This window comes from Sarcophilus harrisii, chromosome 1, assembly GCF_902635505.1.
Source record: "Sarcophilus harrisii chromosome 1, mSarHar1.11, whole genome shotgun sequence".
NCBI classification, from domain to species: Eukaryota; Metazoa; Chordata; class Mammalia; order Dasyuromorphia; family Dasyuridae; genus Sarcophilus; species Sarcophilus harrisii.
The window spans coordinates 43,810,906-43,828,318 of NC_045426.1; the positions used below are offsets into that span (position 1 = coordinate 43,810,906).

At 34.4% G+C, this 17,413-nt stretch overlaps 1 pseudogene; it reads right to left on the reverse strand.

Moving 5' to 3' along the window:
- Positions 1-2,168: 2,168 nt before the first annotated feature.
- On the reverse strand, positions 2,169-16,592 carry LOC111719438 (annotated as a pseudogene).
- Between the last annotated feature and the right edge of the window lie 821 nt (positions 16,593-17,413).

Here is a 17,413-nt window from a genome sequence, read left to right on the forward strand (position 1 = left end):
GTTTTGGTCATGTATACTTATTGTGTATCTAATTTATATTTTAATATATTTAACATCTACTGGTCATCCTGCCATCTAGGAGAGGGGGTGGGGGGATAAGAGGTGAAAAATTGGAACAAGAGGTTTGGCAATTGTTAATGCTGTAAAGTTACCCATGCATATATCCTGTAAATAAAAGGCTATTAAATAAAAAAAAAATCTAAAAATAAATAAAAAATAAATAAATAAAAATTAAAAAAATATTAATTTCTGCTATATAAAACTTGCTTTTCTTTTAAAGCATGTAATAAATTCAACATTGCATTCAAAACTGTCTTACTTAGTCTTACTTCTGTGTAAGAGGGCTTGCCAACCCCCCACCAGCCTTGGACATCACACAGGGCATGGCTTGGGTAATCTGAGGGTAGCCTTGTAAGGGTAAACAAGATGGCGCTGGGAAGAGGGGGGTCCCACCCAAAGGAGCAACGTGGCAGTTCCCAGGAGAGGCATGCTGGACCTTAGAGGGGAGTACCTTGAATATCCTTATTAGGAAAGGAATGCACACAACATACCTATGTGTAATTTCCTGTAGAGAATCATGTACCTACTATAGGCTAGAATGTGATTACGTATGAAGTAGTAACTAGAAACAAGCATCAAGATGATAAAAACACCTGCAATCTTTGTAATAAACTGAACCTAACACCACCCTGGCTCTCGCCCCTCATTGCTTACTGTCTTTGCCATTTCAGGTGGATAGGCAGTGCTGGTCACATAAGGCCTGTTCCACTTGGAAGTTGGAGCCGTGACCCCTAACACTTCTGATCTTCCTTCTGTTCTCAATGCATTTCACAAACATTTCAAGGACTCTCTTTCTTTTCTTTTTTCTGGTTTTCTTTAGGGGTGGAGAGCAACACGACTCCTTCTCTTTTTACTTTCCACTCCCCCATAACTAAAGGGGAAAAAAGCAAATCTTTTATAACAAATTTGGCTAGTTAAGCAAAACAACTTTCTAATGCTGGCTGTGTGTGGGGTAATTTTTAATTTGCATTTTTTTTAGCTATGAGTAATTTTGAATACTTTTTGGCTAATTATTAATAATTTTTATTTTCTTCAAAACCATTGATGTCTTTTGAGCTCTTGTTTCTAGGCAATCATTTTTAATTTTCCACTTTTCTGGGATATCTCTGTAGCTATTGTAAGTTATATTTAAATTTTTTTCAAAGATATTGAATGTAAATTTTTTCCCAAATCCATACCTTTTTAATCCCCTTGTATTAATTTTATTGGTGTAATTTTTAAAAAAAGTTTTGTAATTAAAATTGTTTCATTTGTCCTTTTTGATCCAGGAACCAGGTAAACTATCTAAATTATATATATGATATATAATATCATAGAGACAAATAGCTTTGAAAGTAATAAGGACTCTGATCCATATGATGATCAATCATGCTTCCAGAAGACTGATGGTGAATTATATGTCCATCACCTGACAAAGAGGTGATGGATTCAAGATGCAAAATGAGACATATTTTTGAATCAGGACAATGTAGGAAATTGTTTCACTTGACTATGCACTTTGTTTTTCTTTTTCTTTTAAATCAGGAGGTGGGGTACAAAGGAGAGAAAAATGAATATTTGTTAATTGAATAATAAAATGAAAAAAGAAAAATATGGACCAGAATTTCAATGAATTAAAAAAAAGCATAGATAGATTGTAATCTGCCATGACACAGAGTACTAATACCTATGAGAATACACATCCTTCAGAGTTTATCAGAACCAGCTTAAACTGATTCTATTAAATTTTCAGAGAAATCTCTACAAATTAGCTCTTGATTTACTATGCTGTTGATTGTCTAGGATTTAGAAACTGATAAAATGTTGATAATGGAGATTAAACTTAAAAGTATGTCATGAGCATATTTTGTATACAATACGATTTTTTTTGGATTTGTAATTTTACTTTTAGAAAACAAAACAGTATAATGATTAGATCTACATAGAGCTTTATTAGTTTTAATGATATTTACCATTTTAAACAATACCTTTAAAAACAAAGAACAGCTTCAGTTTTGCAACAAAGAGAGGAAAAATACATATATAAAAACAAAGATTGACAGAGTTTTAAAAATACAAGAGGACTATTCATTCTTAATACAAAGCCCCAGAAGCATTTGGTTAGAGAACTAGAGCTTTTTAATCTGACTGTCCAGATTCAGCAGGGAAGAAGACAAAAAATATGGCTTGCTATGTACTAGGTACTGGGCTAAAAAGCTAAGCAAAAAGAAAGCAGTCCAAGTGCTTACTGGGGGAAGATTATATGTAAAGAGGAGCTGAAAAATAGTGGGAGAGAAATAGGGGAGTAAGGAAAGGTAGCAAAGCCAATAATCAACACATATCCAGCCAAGATTTGGATTCCAAAATAGAGGCCTGGAAGGAATTCACCAACGGAAGAAGGGGGCTAGGTTGGCAGAAGGATATTCCAGGCAAGAAGAGGGAAGATCCTGGGTAAGAATAACCATAATACCTAACATTTACATACCCAATTTCTTTACAAATATCTCACTTGATCCTCACAATAACCCTAGGAGACAGGTGTTTTTATTATCATCATTTTATAGATGAAAGACTGAGAAAATTAGAGATGAAGTGACCAGCCCAAGGTAGTAAATGTCTGAGGCAAGATATGAATTCAAGTTTTCCTAATTCCAAGTCCAGTATTATCCTTTGGACTACTTAGCTGCCTAGAAGAGAAGGAAATAAATCGTGATATATCTGAAAAGCTAGAAGCAAAGCTGGGAGGGAACCCTCCAAAGATTCTCCAATTACTATTCTGGCCAAAGGGTCCTATATAATATGGATGCTTCAATGTCATTTTGCCAGCAATTTGTTTGGCAGAATACGAGACAACCATTTTAGAGAGCAGATTTATGATATTTTCATCTAGATTTTTGACATAGAATACCAGGCTTCCTGGTTCCCACTTGGGGAGCATTCTCTTATGATCTGACATTGGTTCAACATGGGTAATATTTCATAATTAGGGATCACAAAGCTCTAAAGATTCTGAAAAGTTGATCAGTGTCCATATCTCCATGGAAAAGTAGCTTCTTACTTGCCAATTCAACCAATATTGGTTGAATATTTTATATCTTATATTGTGTGTGTGTGTGTGTGTGTGTGTGTGTGTACTAAAATGTATTGTTTTATGGTCCTTAGCAATAACACTAGGGTTCTGTGCCAGAATGTTACCATCTTATGTGTGTATAGGAGGTATATCAACAAATTTTGAGATTTCAAATCTCTGTGAAGAATTCTTCTTAAATGACAAAAGTTAGTGATTATAAAACTTGGGATAAATAACTTTTAACAAGTGAAAATCCACATACTGGTGAGGAAGGATAGCATCCAACTTCTTTTTCAGATTTAGAGAAAGGAATTTTAAAATAAGGTATAGTTTAGCATCTTGCACAAGTACTTTCTTAAGATTGATAATATGATGAAGCACTTTCAGAATAGGAAAAAAAACTCAAATTATAGTGTTCAATCTTCTTATTTTCTAAAATGATTTCTTTCAAGGTTGACCTGACTGACAGTTTTTTATGTCACATTTTATATACATCATAGGAACTTTCCCCAATTTGTTCCATTTTTGTGTTATTTAGTGTAGAGGGCTGAAATTCTTGAGTCAATGCACTGAGGTCAGGACAGCCGAGCACTTAAAGTTAACTACCAATTGGACAAAACTCTATGGGCATATGCTTGGAAAATGGCCCTTCCCACTATCCTGTGCTGGCTCGATGATTGGTGTATACAGAGGATTGTAGGAGGGACTAGGGGATAGAGTAAGACTAGCCAGGGTCACTTTGGCAGTGGACAAGGAAGAACGAGGTTGCAGAGATCCTGCTTCCATCCCCTTCACTTCTACCCCTAAAGACCAAGAATAAAGACTAAGGACTTTTGCTTATCCTGATTCCAGCTGATTCTAAGGTATCTAGGTGCTAGCACGGTCATCACAATTCAGTGATTCTAAATAAGATGAAGCCAAAGGAGCAATCATAACAGTTTCTCAACTGCCTATGCTCAAACTCAACATGTTAAAGTATCTCTAGATACATACTTTTAATGACAAAAAACTTTTGGTCTTATGGCACTTACATATTTATTTTGTAAAAAGTCCACACTGGGACATTGATGCATTGTTGGTAGAGTTTGAACGAATCCAACCATTTTGGAGAGTAGTTTGGAACTATGCTCAAAAAGTTATCAAACTGTGCATACCCTTTGATCCAGAAGTGTTACTACTGGGATTATATCCCAAAGAGATTATAAAGAAGGGAAAGGGACCTGTATGTGCACGAATGTTTGTGGCAGCCCTTTTTGTAGTGGCTAAAAACTGGAAACTGAATGGATGTCCATCAGTTGGAGAATGGCTGAATAAATTATGGTATATGAATATTATGGAATATTACTGTTCTGTAAGAAATGACCAACAGGATGATTTCAGAAAGGCCTGGAGAGACTTACACGAACTGATGCTGAGTGAAATGAGCAGGACCAGGAGATCATTATATACTTCAACAACAATACTATATGATGACCAGTTCTGATGGACCAGGCCATCCTCAGCAACGAGATCAACCAAATCATTTCCAAAGGAGCAGTAATGAACTGAACCAGCTATGCCCAGAAAAAGAACTCTGGGAGATGACTAAAACCATTACATTGAATTCCCAATCCCTATATTTATGCACACCTGCATTTTTTATTTCCTTCACAAGCTAATTGTACAATATTTCAGAGTCTGATTCTTTTTGTACAGCAAAATAACGTTTTGGTCATGTATACTTATTGTGTATCTAATTTATATTTTAATATATTTAACATCTACTGGTCATCCTCCCATCTAGGGGGGGGGGGGGGGTAAGAGGTGAAAAATTGGAACAAGAGGTTTGGCAATTGTTAATGCTGTAAAGTTACCCATGCATATATCCTGTAAATAAAAGGCTATTAAAAAAAATAAAAAATAAAATCAAGTTCTACCAAAAAAAAAAAAAAGTCAAAAGTCTTTGTTGATGCCCTATTTGGGTATGAAAGTAACTATCTTCTGGAAGCTTATTCAAGGTACAACCCTTCTCAATGGTCTGAAAACCAGTGTAAACATAGAGATGCTCATTTTTAGAATATTATCTACCCAAGTAATGATTTTTTCCAGCCATATAAACCCCTGAAATAGATTGTTTTATGAGAATATAGGCACGAGATTCCTGTGAAGAGCAACATTTAGGCAGTACTTTTTCTAAAACCACCTGAAATATATGTAAGAGATTTTAAGGTTAACACCCTCATCTGTAGCTTGGGTGGGTTGGGTTGATTATATGGATTACTACATTAATCAACAACTACAGCAAACACCCACCTCTCTACCTATTACTTGCTTTGTTATCTTATTATTTCTTAGCCAGGCTTCTAAAGCAACCATAGAGTTATATTCTGATAGGAAATAGAAATGTTTATGGCTTTGTTTTCACTGATATAGAGAACAACTTAGTATGCAACTTCCCTCAAGTTGACACCTCTACAATTTATAGTCTCACAGAGTTGAATTGAACAGTGGTATCTGTAATGTCCCAACTAGCTCTCTGGAGGACCTCAGGATCAGCCAGAGTCCTTGGTCTTTAGGTGGAGAAGTGAAGGAGACAGGAGAGTCACCACATGATTGGTCAAAGATGGAGTCTGGACTCTGGAATCTGGAGCCTGAGGTCTTCTCTGTCTGAGAGAGCTGCAACCCAAAGAACTCTCTCTCCCTCCCCCAACCCTTAAATACTTCAGTACAATACTTCACTACATCACATTGAGCATGCGCAGCCATAGGCACCATGCTGTGATTCAAGTATACCTTTTCAGAGGTCAGCCTGCTACAGGCATCAACAAACTCAAATAGAAACCTGAAAGGAGCTACATAATGATTAGAAAGCCATACATTAACATTATATGTATTTATTGTATTTTTATTTATTTTGTTCAATATTTTCAAATTACATTTTAATCTGGTTTATGCCTCATTTCAGAATTTCTTATTGCTAGTGGCTACAAGTTTGGTACCTCTGGACTACAGCGCTAAGAAGCTGAGTCATGTCCAGGATCACACAGGGAATATGTATAAAAGGCAAAACTTACAACACAGGTCTTTTGGGTAAAAATAGGGTAATGAACGTAAAGAGTGCTTTGTGCAAGCCTTTTAGCACCATGTAAGTGTTAGCTTTTATTAGTATGATTCCTCACTTTAAAGCCTGCTTGCTATCTATCCTCTGGTCAATAACCAATAAAAATTTACTAAGTACTACTATGTGGAGAATACTGTTAAACACCGAGTATATAAAATTACATCACACTAATTCTTAGAAGTCTACTTTTTCCTCTTAAAGTAGTAGACATGCGCAATCTCTCATTAATTAATCAATTAACTTTGAACCCCATCTTAATAAAATGAAGAAACTATTTTTTCTATAAATTTTATTTATGTCATCTTCAGGATGAACTCCTTTAAACTCATGGGATTAAACATTAAAATTTCTGTCTACATAGTTTATTAACCATTTAACAAATAATATAAAGACACATTTAGATATTTTAACAATGTATCACAGTGAGTAAAAGGACTTCTGGGGTCAGGTTGTCTTTAGCTATCAACTGTATCTGCTAATTTCTTAAATCTGGAAACATAGTCTCATTGTTCAACTGTTTTGGAATAGCAGTAAAAATGTTTCAAGAATTGCCCAAGATAAAGTCCCTCAATCTCTCAGCAAAATTTTCTTAGTTTTTTTTTTTTCTCTCTGGACAACATATTCTCTCTCTAATCATGTTAATTTCCAGTTTTCAGATGACAATTGAACTGTCTTTCTCCTAAGACAGTATTCCTAAAACACAATTGCTGTATTTATAGTTTCAGAAGGATTGTCTATTCAAGCTAGTATTATATATAAAAATGCCTTATCTTACCTCTCTCTGTTCAAGACCCAAGAGAATGAATCTCTTCTAGTGAATATCTTAACACCTTATAGGCTAATAGGGTTTTAGACACCAGAACCTATTATATTACAAAGGGAAACAGTCATTCTACCTGTCTATTCAGGATAGAGACTCTAGGTCCAAAGTCTTTGCTTCCCAGAAGTTTACTATTTGGAGATACATACATACATATATAGATAGATAGATATAGATATATAAAAACACATATAATTGTTTTCCCTCCTTTTAATTCAAATGATCTTTTTTGTATACTCTATTTCCAAAATGAAATGTCTAAACTTTTTAAGAAATGTGTTTTCATCTTATCATGCAGAACCAAAAAAGCATTAGAATAATTGAATTTAGAAAAATTCAATATTTAGGATCTCTCTTAACTATGATAATCTAAGATTCATTTTCTAGGTAAATCACCTGATTGATAAAATTGTTAAATTGGGATTTGTGATTTCCCAATTTATGTAACTATAAAATAAAGAGAACTTTGTGTCACAATGTGTTTCTCTTTTTCAAAAACTTCAATTTGTTTCATTTTTACTTTCTTCCTCTTAGCATGCAAAATATATGTAGGCCAATCTTGACATATATATAAAAAATTAACTTCTGCTACACAATCTTGTCATCTTCTTAAGCCACTGGTTTTAGGCAAGCAGTGCAGTAAAGGAGAAAGAATCAAGAGACCTGGATTCAAATCTTAATTTTGCATCTACTGCCTATGTGACAGAATGGGCAAGTCACAACTTTTACCGGTTTCAGTTTTATCTGCAATAAAGAGAATGGGATCAAAACCAAAAAGAAACTTCAGAAGAATTGGAATCCAGGATTTAGAGAGAAAGAGAAATAGAATCTGTTGGGTGATAAGTGCAACAAGGTAAGAAAGAAACGATCAAGTAGAATGCTTTAGAGAATTACTTACTCTTATCTGCCTCATCTTCTGTTACCTTTTATCTTCCTCTCATCATCTTCATACACTGGTCTTTATTTGTCCTCTTGTCCTCAATTGGATCTTAAAACAAAGTCCTGTTTATGATCAGATCTGCAAGTAACAGGAAGTTAATATACAATGGATGGAACTGAGATCCAAAATGTGTGAGCCCAGTTGAAGTGATGGCTGAATCTAATAAAATAAAATTTGAATAGAGGGAAATGTAACTTTTTGTATCTGGGTCAAAAAACACCCAATCTATATAAGTATAGCAGGTGGGCGATAGTATAGAAAGCAATTTGTATGGGGAAAAAAGATCTACATTGCAAAGTCAATATAATAAAGTGTGATGAGGGAAGAAACATAGTTAACATGGTCTGGGGTTGAATCAAGAGGAAAATATCTAAATCTTCACAAAAGGTTTGCTTTGATGGAACAGAGTATTTACAGTTGGGAGGAACCTCAGAGACCATCCAAGTCAAAAATCTCCCTTAAAACATGTCTATAAGTGATTATCTAGATTCTGCTTAAGGGTCTCCTTTGCAAGAGACCTCTTAATTTCATAGAAAGTTGGTTCTGTTTATTAATAGTTCTAACTGTTGAAACGTATTTCCAGATACAAAACCTTTACACCTTTTTTACACCTTTTGCCTGTGACTCCAGCCACCAAACAGGACAATTCTTGGCCCATTAGAGGAATCCAACCACCATTCTTTAATAATCTATTAGAGATGTGTTAGAAAGGATCTCTAATTTGTAGGGTAAATAGACTAGTTCTCCTTGGAGTTCTCCTGCAAAAATAAAATATATGTATATATTCTTCTTCATACCATGGGTTTTTCTTGGCAATGATACTGAAGTGGTTTGCCATTTTCTTCTCCAATTCATTTTACAGATGAGGGGCTGAAGCCTTTATGTAACTTGCCCAGTGCCACATAGCTAATAAGTTTTAGAAGCCAGATTTAAACTCATAAAGAGAAATCTTCCTGACTCCAAGCTCAGCACTCTATTGACTTTAACACCTAGTTGCCCAAAAAGTTCAGGAATTAATTATTGATTCTTAGCCATGACTGATTTATCCATGCAATATTTGTCATTTTCATACTATTTTATTATTTCATTTTGCAACATTATCTAATTAGTATAACATTATAATTGGTTTGAATTAAGGCCTAATCCCTTAAAAAGTGCTAATATACAACATTTGAAGGTGTTTGTAATATATAAATTAATATAAATTTCTTTCATAAGAATGATTTCTTCCTACCAACTGATCAGTTGGTATGAGATCAGTTATGGTGAAGAAATGAGAATTTTGATTGAGAATATAGGATTAGGAGAAGTAGGTAATTTTAGAGCATGTAATATTTTGGCAGAGCTGAGCAAAGTATTGACCATAAGTAGAAGTATGGACCTGTGATGAAAAATGCTATCTACCTTCAGAGAGAACTAATAAATTCCAAATGTGGATTAAAGCAGATTTTTTCACTTCCCCTATTTTTCTTGATTTCTTTTACAACATGACTAATGTGAAAATGTTTTGCATGACTTCACATTTATAAGTGATTTCATATTGCTTGCTTTCTCAGTGGAGAGGGGAGTGACTAGAGGCAGAAAGAGAATTTGGAACTCAAAAAGTTAAAAATCAATCATTAATTATTTCGGAGAGGAGGGGGATGGAGAACTAAGTGGGAGGTAAGGTAGGAAAATGATCTGATGTAGCCTGAGAACATTGGAATCTTGGAAAGAAGTGAAGATGCCCAGAAAGAGAAATGGGTAGATTTCAAAGACAAAACATTTCCACACATTTCCAGTCTTGGCCTGAGGAAAATTCTTTATTCTTAGTCCCCTAGAATCACAAGGCCCTGCCTTTAGTGTCCTGAATTTGGATTAAGATATTTACATTATGGATTAAATGGATTTAAAGGATTCCTCTGGAAAGTGAATCACATTTCTTTTTTCATTCTATAGGAAAACGAATTTCAAGTCTTAAGCATCCAATTTTTAATGACTTGGAATTCAACCAGTGCAAATTGGGAACAACATATACCTGGTCATTTTTTAAAGTTTAAAACTTTATTTGTCAATGACTTCAACTCATGGCAATTAATATTCACGATTCCATTGCATAGTCTAACAAATAATCTATTAATCTAATATCCGGTAATTATTCCAGTGAAGAACTTTCTAAAAGATCATTAGTTTTTCTTTAATTGGCCCATTATCTTTTCTGATTTATATGTGATATTTTGGGAGAGCTACAAAGAGAGTTTATAGAAACATCTTTTACTGTCAGAGGGATTTTTTTCATAATAATATATCCTTTTTTAATATCAATGACTGAATCACAAAAATTTTATTAAGAACCAAAAATGTATCAGCCACTGGGAAGATCAAAATAAAACAGTCTTTATGTTTAAGGAGTTTATATTCAACTGAGAGCAACTGTTCTACCCTTTCAGATTCACTGTACCTGTGCCACTCTGTGATCCAGCCAATCTGACCTCTCAGTTGCTTACACACTCAGTTGCCTTTTGAACTTTTTCTTTGCATTACAATGACTGTCCCCCAAATTTAGAAAGTACTCTCTCATCAAATCTTTCTCTTCTTTCAAAGCATAACTCAAGGGTTACCTTTTAAAACCTTTTCCTGATTCCCTCAACTGTCCTCCCTCCCTGTCTTGTATTATCTAATTTGTATTTATTTATTTATTTATTCTCTTTATATCTATTTTGTCCATGTACACTTGTATAGGTTCTTACCTCCTACATTGGAATATAAACTCCTTGATAATAGGGATTGTTTCTTTTTTTTATTTGTACACCCATCACCTACACAGTTCCTGTCTCAGTATATGATAGTTGCTGTGATTGATTTAAATTTTATATATAAACAAAATGTAAAATAAATTCAAGGTGATTGGGTAGAGCAGGTATATTAACTTTGATAGGAATTAGGAAAGCCCTCACATTGGAAAGGGCATTTTAGTTGTGCCTGAAAGGAAACTAGGGATTACAAAATATATGGATGATGAGACAGCCTATGCAATGACTTAAAGACAAGCATTGAAATGTCTTATGTGGGGAAGAGCAAGGTCAGTCTGGCCAGAACTAAGAATACACAAAAAGGTATATCCTTACCAAGTAATTTAGGAAGTTTGTGTTTATTCAACACTATGCTGACTTTGAAACTATACTTACTCCCTTCCTTCCCACTTTTTTTCCTTCCCACTTTTTTTCCCTTAGTTTTTCTTGAAATTTTTTATCTTTTGTTCCTTCACATAAATTTCATTATTATTTTCTCTAGTTGTACAAAGTTAACCTTTCATAGTTTGATTGATATAACACTAAATCCATAAATTAATTTAGGTTCTATTGTGATGGTCCAACCATGAGCAATTAAAATATTTCCAATTACTTAATTCTGCTTTTAGATAGATAAAATACTCATTGTTTGCTGCATTCCAGGCACTGTGCTGAACTCTAGTCCTAAAAAGGTTATATTCTGATGAGAAAAGACAACAAATAAAAGGATACTGGAAAAGTATAATATGCATTGTTGGTAAGGTTTGAAGATAAATAATAAAGGAAGTGAAGACTTGGAACTCAGAATGGTAAAATATAAGTTCACTATCAAAAATCAGGGTAATTCCAGGAATGGGGTACAAGTTTCCAGGGAGTAGGAAGTAGAAATGAAGATTTAAATAAGTGTAACATAGTGTGGAAATGGCCATGGAAAGGAGTGTTTTGGACTTATACCCTACAATTCCTGTCTATGTCTACATATCTGAATTTGAAGATGTTTTATACATTCTCTGGTTATTTTAAATATTTGCTTTTTTTTTTCTTTCTTGTCCTCTTGACTTTTACTAGTAATACATTAAAAAGCTAATGACTTTTGTATACTTTATATCCTGCTACTTTACTGAAGTTATTACTCATCTGTAATCTTACTATCCATTTCTCTCTCCTCTGTTCTATTATACTTTTGACAGGCACCCCATTATACTTACTGTAAGGAAACAAAAAAAAAAAAAAAGAATGTGTGGACAGAAAAAAAGGGAAATTAAAAATTAAAAATATAAATAAATGAGAGTAAAGGGAGAGGAAGGGAGAGTAGAGAAGAAAGGGAAGAGAAAGAGAGGAGAGAGGAGGGAAGAAAAAAAGTGAGGAGGAACCATATCTTTTCTTTTTCCATCCTGGATCTTCGATTAATAATCAAAATGGTTGGATATGTAATTGAACATTGTCTTATTTCCAGAAAAACCTGTAATCATGCTTACACTTTTCAGCAAATCTAGGCTAAAAGGATAGGGCACATGGAGAAATCATCCTACTTTGCTATTTCTATATCTCACCAATTTAAACAATAAGCAAATCACTTTACTTCTCTTTTCCTCCATATTCCTTGCACTTTTGGTTCCTAGTTATCCACTTCAAAATTGGTCTTTTGACATCATTTGACCAGTTATGAATACTACTAAGCCACAATGCAAATTAAGTCCTAATTAAGGAGAATCCTGGGTTCTGGTCAGTGGGGATGAGAGTGAGGTATTCTCACTGGGTATCTGAGAGAATTTAGCTAAATTACTGTTGCTTCTGATTAATTGTCATTTGATAAGTGCCTTAGCAGTATATATACTAAGTGTACACATCTAGAAAAAATTCAATGGCACAGACAAAATTTCCAGTTATAGACCTTTTTTTCTTCATTCAAAACTTTCTCCAAAACTGCTTCTTTTTTTTTTTTCCTCAGCAGAAACGTCATGCAACCCAAGAGGATTCCCGGGAAGGAAGAATTTGAATAAAATGCTTCCCCACAAAACAGAATGAAAAGGAAGCAGAAAGTTTTAATAATATTTTCTGAAAGTTTTTCTTACAATAGAAGGAGGAAACTTATTTCTGGTGATAATACAATCACTACAGAAATGAATAATACTAAACTAGGCCAGAAGCAATTAATCTGGAAATAATTTCAGAGAAGGGAAGAAAAAAGATGCTGGCCCATTCTGATTCCATTGGGAAATTCTTAAGAAAAGAGTTTTCCTTTCAAGGGAATTTGTATCACCACCATGTGAAGAAAAGTTACCACCTAGAATAGTTCCATCCTCTTTCACAGTAAGAGAAAAACAACATCTCTCTGGGTCATGGTAAACTAGGAAGAACAGGTTAGGTCAGTTGGAAAACCTGAAATTTCCTGTGCTCTTATCTCAGTCCAGGTCTATGGACCATAAAGCATGATGGTGCTAGTAGCCGTATGAAAGAAAGCTGGCTGACTGACTGTTGAAAAGATTTAGAGCTCCCCATTTTCTACCAGATACAGTATTGGCTCCTTAGCCTTAGCCTGGCATCCAAAACCCTCCATTATTACCTTCCATACTCCCTTTACAATTTTTTGGTCAGACTCTTCCTTTTCATGTACTCTCAGGCACAACCACATTTCATTTAGTATTTAGCTGTTTAAAGCTCTTTCCTTTTCTCTCCTGCTTCCATTCTTTCATGTACTTTGTTCCCCAGGTCTGAATTAGATCTCTCTCCTCTCTCTCTCTCTCTCTCTCTCTCTCTCTCTCTCTCTCTCTCTCACACACACACACACACACACACACATACACACACACACACACACACATACACACACTTCTCCTGCTTGAAATCTTTATTTTCTTTCCTCCAAGATCCCACCTAAATACCATCTCCTCCAGAAAGACTTTCTTTACCTCCTCAGTTACAAGTGATCACTCTCTCCTCAAATCCGTCACAAAAGTCTCTTTCACTTTACCTATGAGGTCCTTAACATGTCACAAATTTATACATGTCTTTCTTCCTACTAGATTGTAAGGCAAGGACTTTAAAGGCAGAGACTTCATAATTAATCAACTTTGTATCACCAGCAACTCATACTGGGTCTTGTAAATGGGAGGCACTTACTGTTTCCTGAATTTAATAGATGACTTGAGACATAGAAACCCTAATATTTTAGTTGGTGTCAGTATCATCCTGTGCTGGATAATTGGTTGAGGGAATAGGGAGGAAAATATTTGCCATTTTAAGTTCTAAAGTTGAAGTTCAGGCAATTTGGGACCTAAAAGCCATTTAAAAGCCTGAATTATTCTGAACATTGTCTGCATGTCCCAGATTCACCAGAAACCTGACAACTTTCAACTAGCTTCCTAGATTGTACTTAATTACTTAGATATTCAAATGGACCTTTGGTCTCAAGTTAATTTCCCTTTGACAATAAAGATCTTCCCTCATCTACTTCTGCTCATCCTGTCCATTTGCCAAACTATAAGGAATGAGACAAGTCACCCCTCCTTTGAAACAGCTTTTCCTTTCTGATACTTGCTGAACAGTCTTCTGCTGAACAGACTTCTCAAATCTGTGAAAAAATGGAGAATTTATGACCAAAGAAGAACTAGAGAACATTATGAAATGCAAAATGGATAATTTTGACTACATTAAATTAAAAAGTTTTTGCACAAACAAAATCAATGTTGCCAAAATTAGAAGGGAAGCAGAAAGCTGGAGGGGGAAATTTATCCAGTGTTTCTGATAAAGGCCTCATTTAAAAATATATAGAGAGAATTGACTCAACTTTATAAGAATACAAGCCATTTTCCAATAAATAACTGGGCAAAGAATGTGAACAATTTTCAGATGAAAAAATTAAAGTCGTTTCTAATCATATGAAAAAAATGCCCTAAATTACTATTGATTAGAGAAATGCAAATTAAGATAACTCTAATGTACCACTTGATATTCCTCAGACTAGCTAAGATGACAGGAACAGATAAAGATAAATGTTGGAGGGGATGTGGGAAAACTGGGACAGCAATGTATTCTTGATGGAGTTGTGAAAGGATCCCACCATTCTAGAGAGCAATGTGCCCAAAGGGCTATCAAACTTTTGACTCAGCAGGATTTCTATTGGGTTTGTATCCCAAAAAGAGATTATAAAAGGGAAAAGGAACTATATGTGTAAAAATGTTTGTAGCACCCTTTTTTTGTAGTGGAAAGGAACTGGAAATTGGGTAAATGACCATCAGCTGGAGAACAGCTGATAAGTTAGTATATGAATATAACAAAATATTATTGTTGTATAAGAAATGATGGACAGGCTGATTTCAGAAAAGCATAAACTTACATGAACTGATGCCAAGTTAAATGAATAGATCCAAGAAAACATTGTACACAGTAACAAGATTATGTGATGATCAACTATGATGGAGTTGATCAACAATGAGGTTATTAAAGGCAATCCAATGGACTTGTGATAGAAAGGGCCATCTGCATCCAGAGAGAGAACTATAGAGATTGAATATAGATCAAATCAGGTATTTTCACCTTTTGAGTGTTATTATTATTTGTTTTTTTTCTTTCTCATGTTTTTTCCTCTTTTGATCTTATTTTTCTTGCATAGCATGATGAATATGGAAATATGTTTAGAAGAATTACACATGTTTAAACTATATTGGATTGCTTGCTGTTTCAAGGTGAATTTCAAGGTGAATTTAAATACAAAACATAAACCTTCTCTAAGAGTTATTTCCAGTCCCTCTGACCAATTACAAACTTTCCAGTGTAAGATGGCCTTTCATGAAATAGAAACTATTTAATGTCTCACAATTAAATTTTCTTGACAAAAATGTTATAAGAAAGATTTTGGTTTAAAAATATACATTTTCTGATATCAATTGTTTTTTTCTCTGGAATAATTCTCATTGAGTCTCATTTCAATGCTTTTACTCAAGGTTTCAGAAAAAAATTGGAAATACTTGGCAATAAGAGTTTGTGCTAATGCATAGAATTGGATGTATTTCTCTAGGAGATATTTATTTTAAGAGAGTGGCTATGATAAATTTCAAGGACAGTTAGTTGTGTTTTTTCTTTTTCTTTTTTTCTTAACTCCTGACTTCCCAAGGTATCTGCCACTGAATCATATTTAGAATATATTTTAAAGTATGGCTACTTCCTGCCTTATCCACCTACTGGTATTGGATACAATTATAAAGGAAGAAAAGAAGGCCTTAATAATGACAGCTAGAGAATCCACATAGACTCAGTCATCATCATGGAGAACAATGAAGGAAGCTATTCCAGGGGCTATTGAGCTCAACAGACTTCCAGAAGAGTTATAGAATCTTAAGGTCAAAACACTCAACAATCTAGTCCAATTCATGCCAGCACAATGCTTTCACAAGTCATCATCTATCTTTTGCTTATTACAGCTTTCAAATGAGAGACCTCCTTTCCAAGGTCACCAATTAGATACTTGAGTTAAAAGCAAGTTTTTTTTTTTTTAATGTCAATTTTAAATCTGTCTCTTTGCAAGTTCTACTTACTATTCCTAAGTCTACCCTTTGTGAATAACTCAAATAAGACAAGTAAGAATACTGGAACAAGTATTAAAGGGCTGAGTGAAGAGTTATTACCTGCCATGCTCAGCTGGTATGTGAATAAGTGTGGGTATTAAACCAAGCCATATATAGAGATGATCTCTCTGTCCAGTATTGCCTGATGCTCCTTCACATAGAGTTCTGTAGCCACTGCTTTTGTTGCTCTCTGTAAGCAGTCCCAAGCTCACACAGTAATGGGTAAAAGCTCCCAAACAACAAATCTTCATTTGTCATGGACTAACCTATAGAAGCTTGATACATCGCTTTTGGAACTTCTCTTCTTATCTCAGGATTTTTAAGAGATATGTAATTCCAAAGGATATAAGTACTGCCACCATGTAGGCAAACTGCTCAGTGCCTCACACCTTAATAGACAGTAATCAGGAGTTGTTATGGCCTCAAAATTACAGCCATCATCTGGCAGCCAATCTTCTGGTGATCAGCATCTCTAAATTTATCTAATTTCGAATCAGGAGGCCTATGGACTTTTATTAAACAAGGATTGGCTAGTCATTCACTTCTCTTAAAGCTCAAGATAGCATAGGAAAGTAAGTGATTTCCAATGGGCAGACAGGCAGATACGTACATACACACACAAACTTAGAAGGAGGGAGCATTTATTAAGCACTTATTATGTGCCAAATAGTCCTTACTCTCACAGGGTTGTATTCTAATGGAGAAAGACAAAACAAAAAGAATAATACAATTAAAATCATAAGTTGTTCTGGTACTTGAATTAAGAAAGATCCAAGGAGTCAGTGCTCTAGTCATTTTTTAAAGTCAGATAATAAGCAGAAAGCTACATCTAGAGGCTTATGGAATCAAAATTGGAAGGTACCTCAGAGGTCAATTCAACTTTCCTTGTCTATTGCCATTGTGTATACAACATACCAATCTTTTATTATTCTTATTGGTTAAGACTATCTCTAGATTGAGATGTCTCATAAAAAAATATTACCAAAGTTTGTTTTATTTTGTTTGCTTTTTACCTAAAAAGTTTAAATGAAAAATTTAACAAATGAAAAGACTAATTCTGTCCTTACATATGCAGCTTTTATTTTTCCCCCTTTATTATTCCTTCA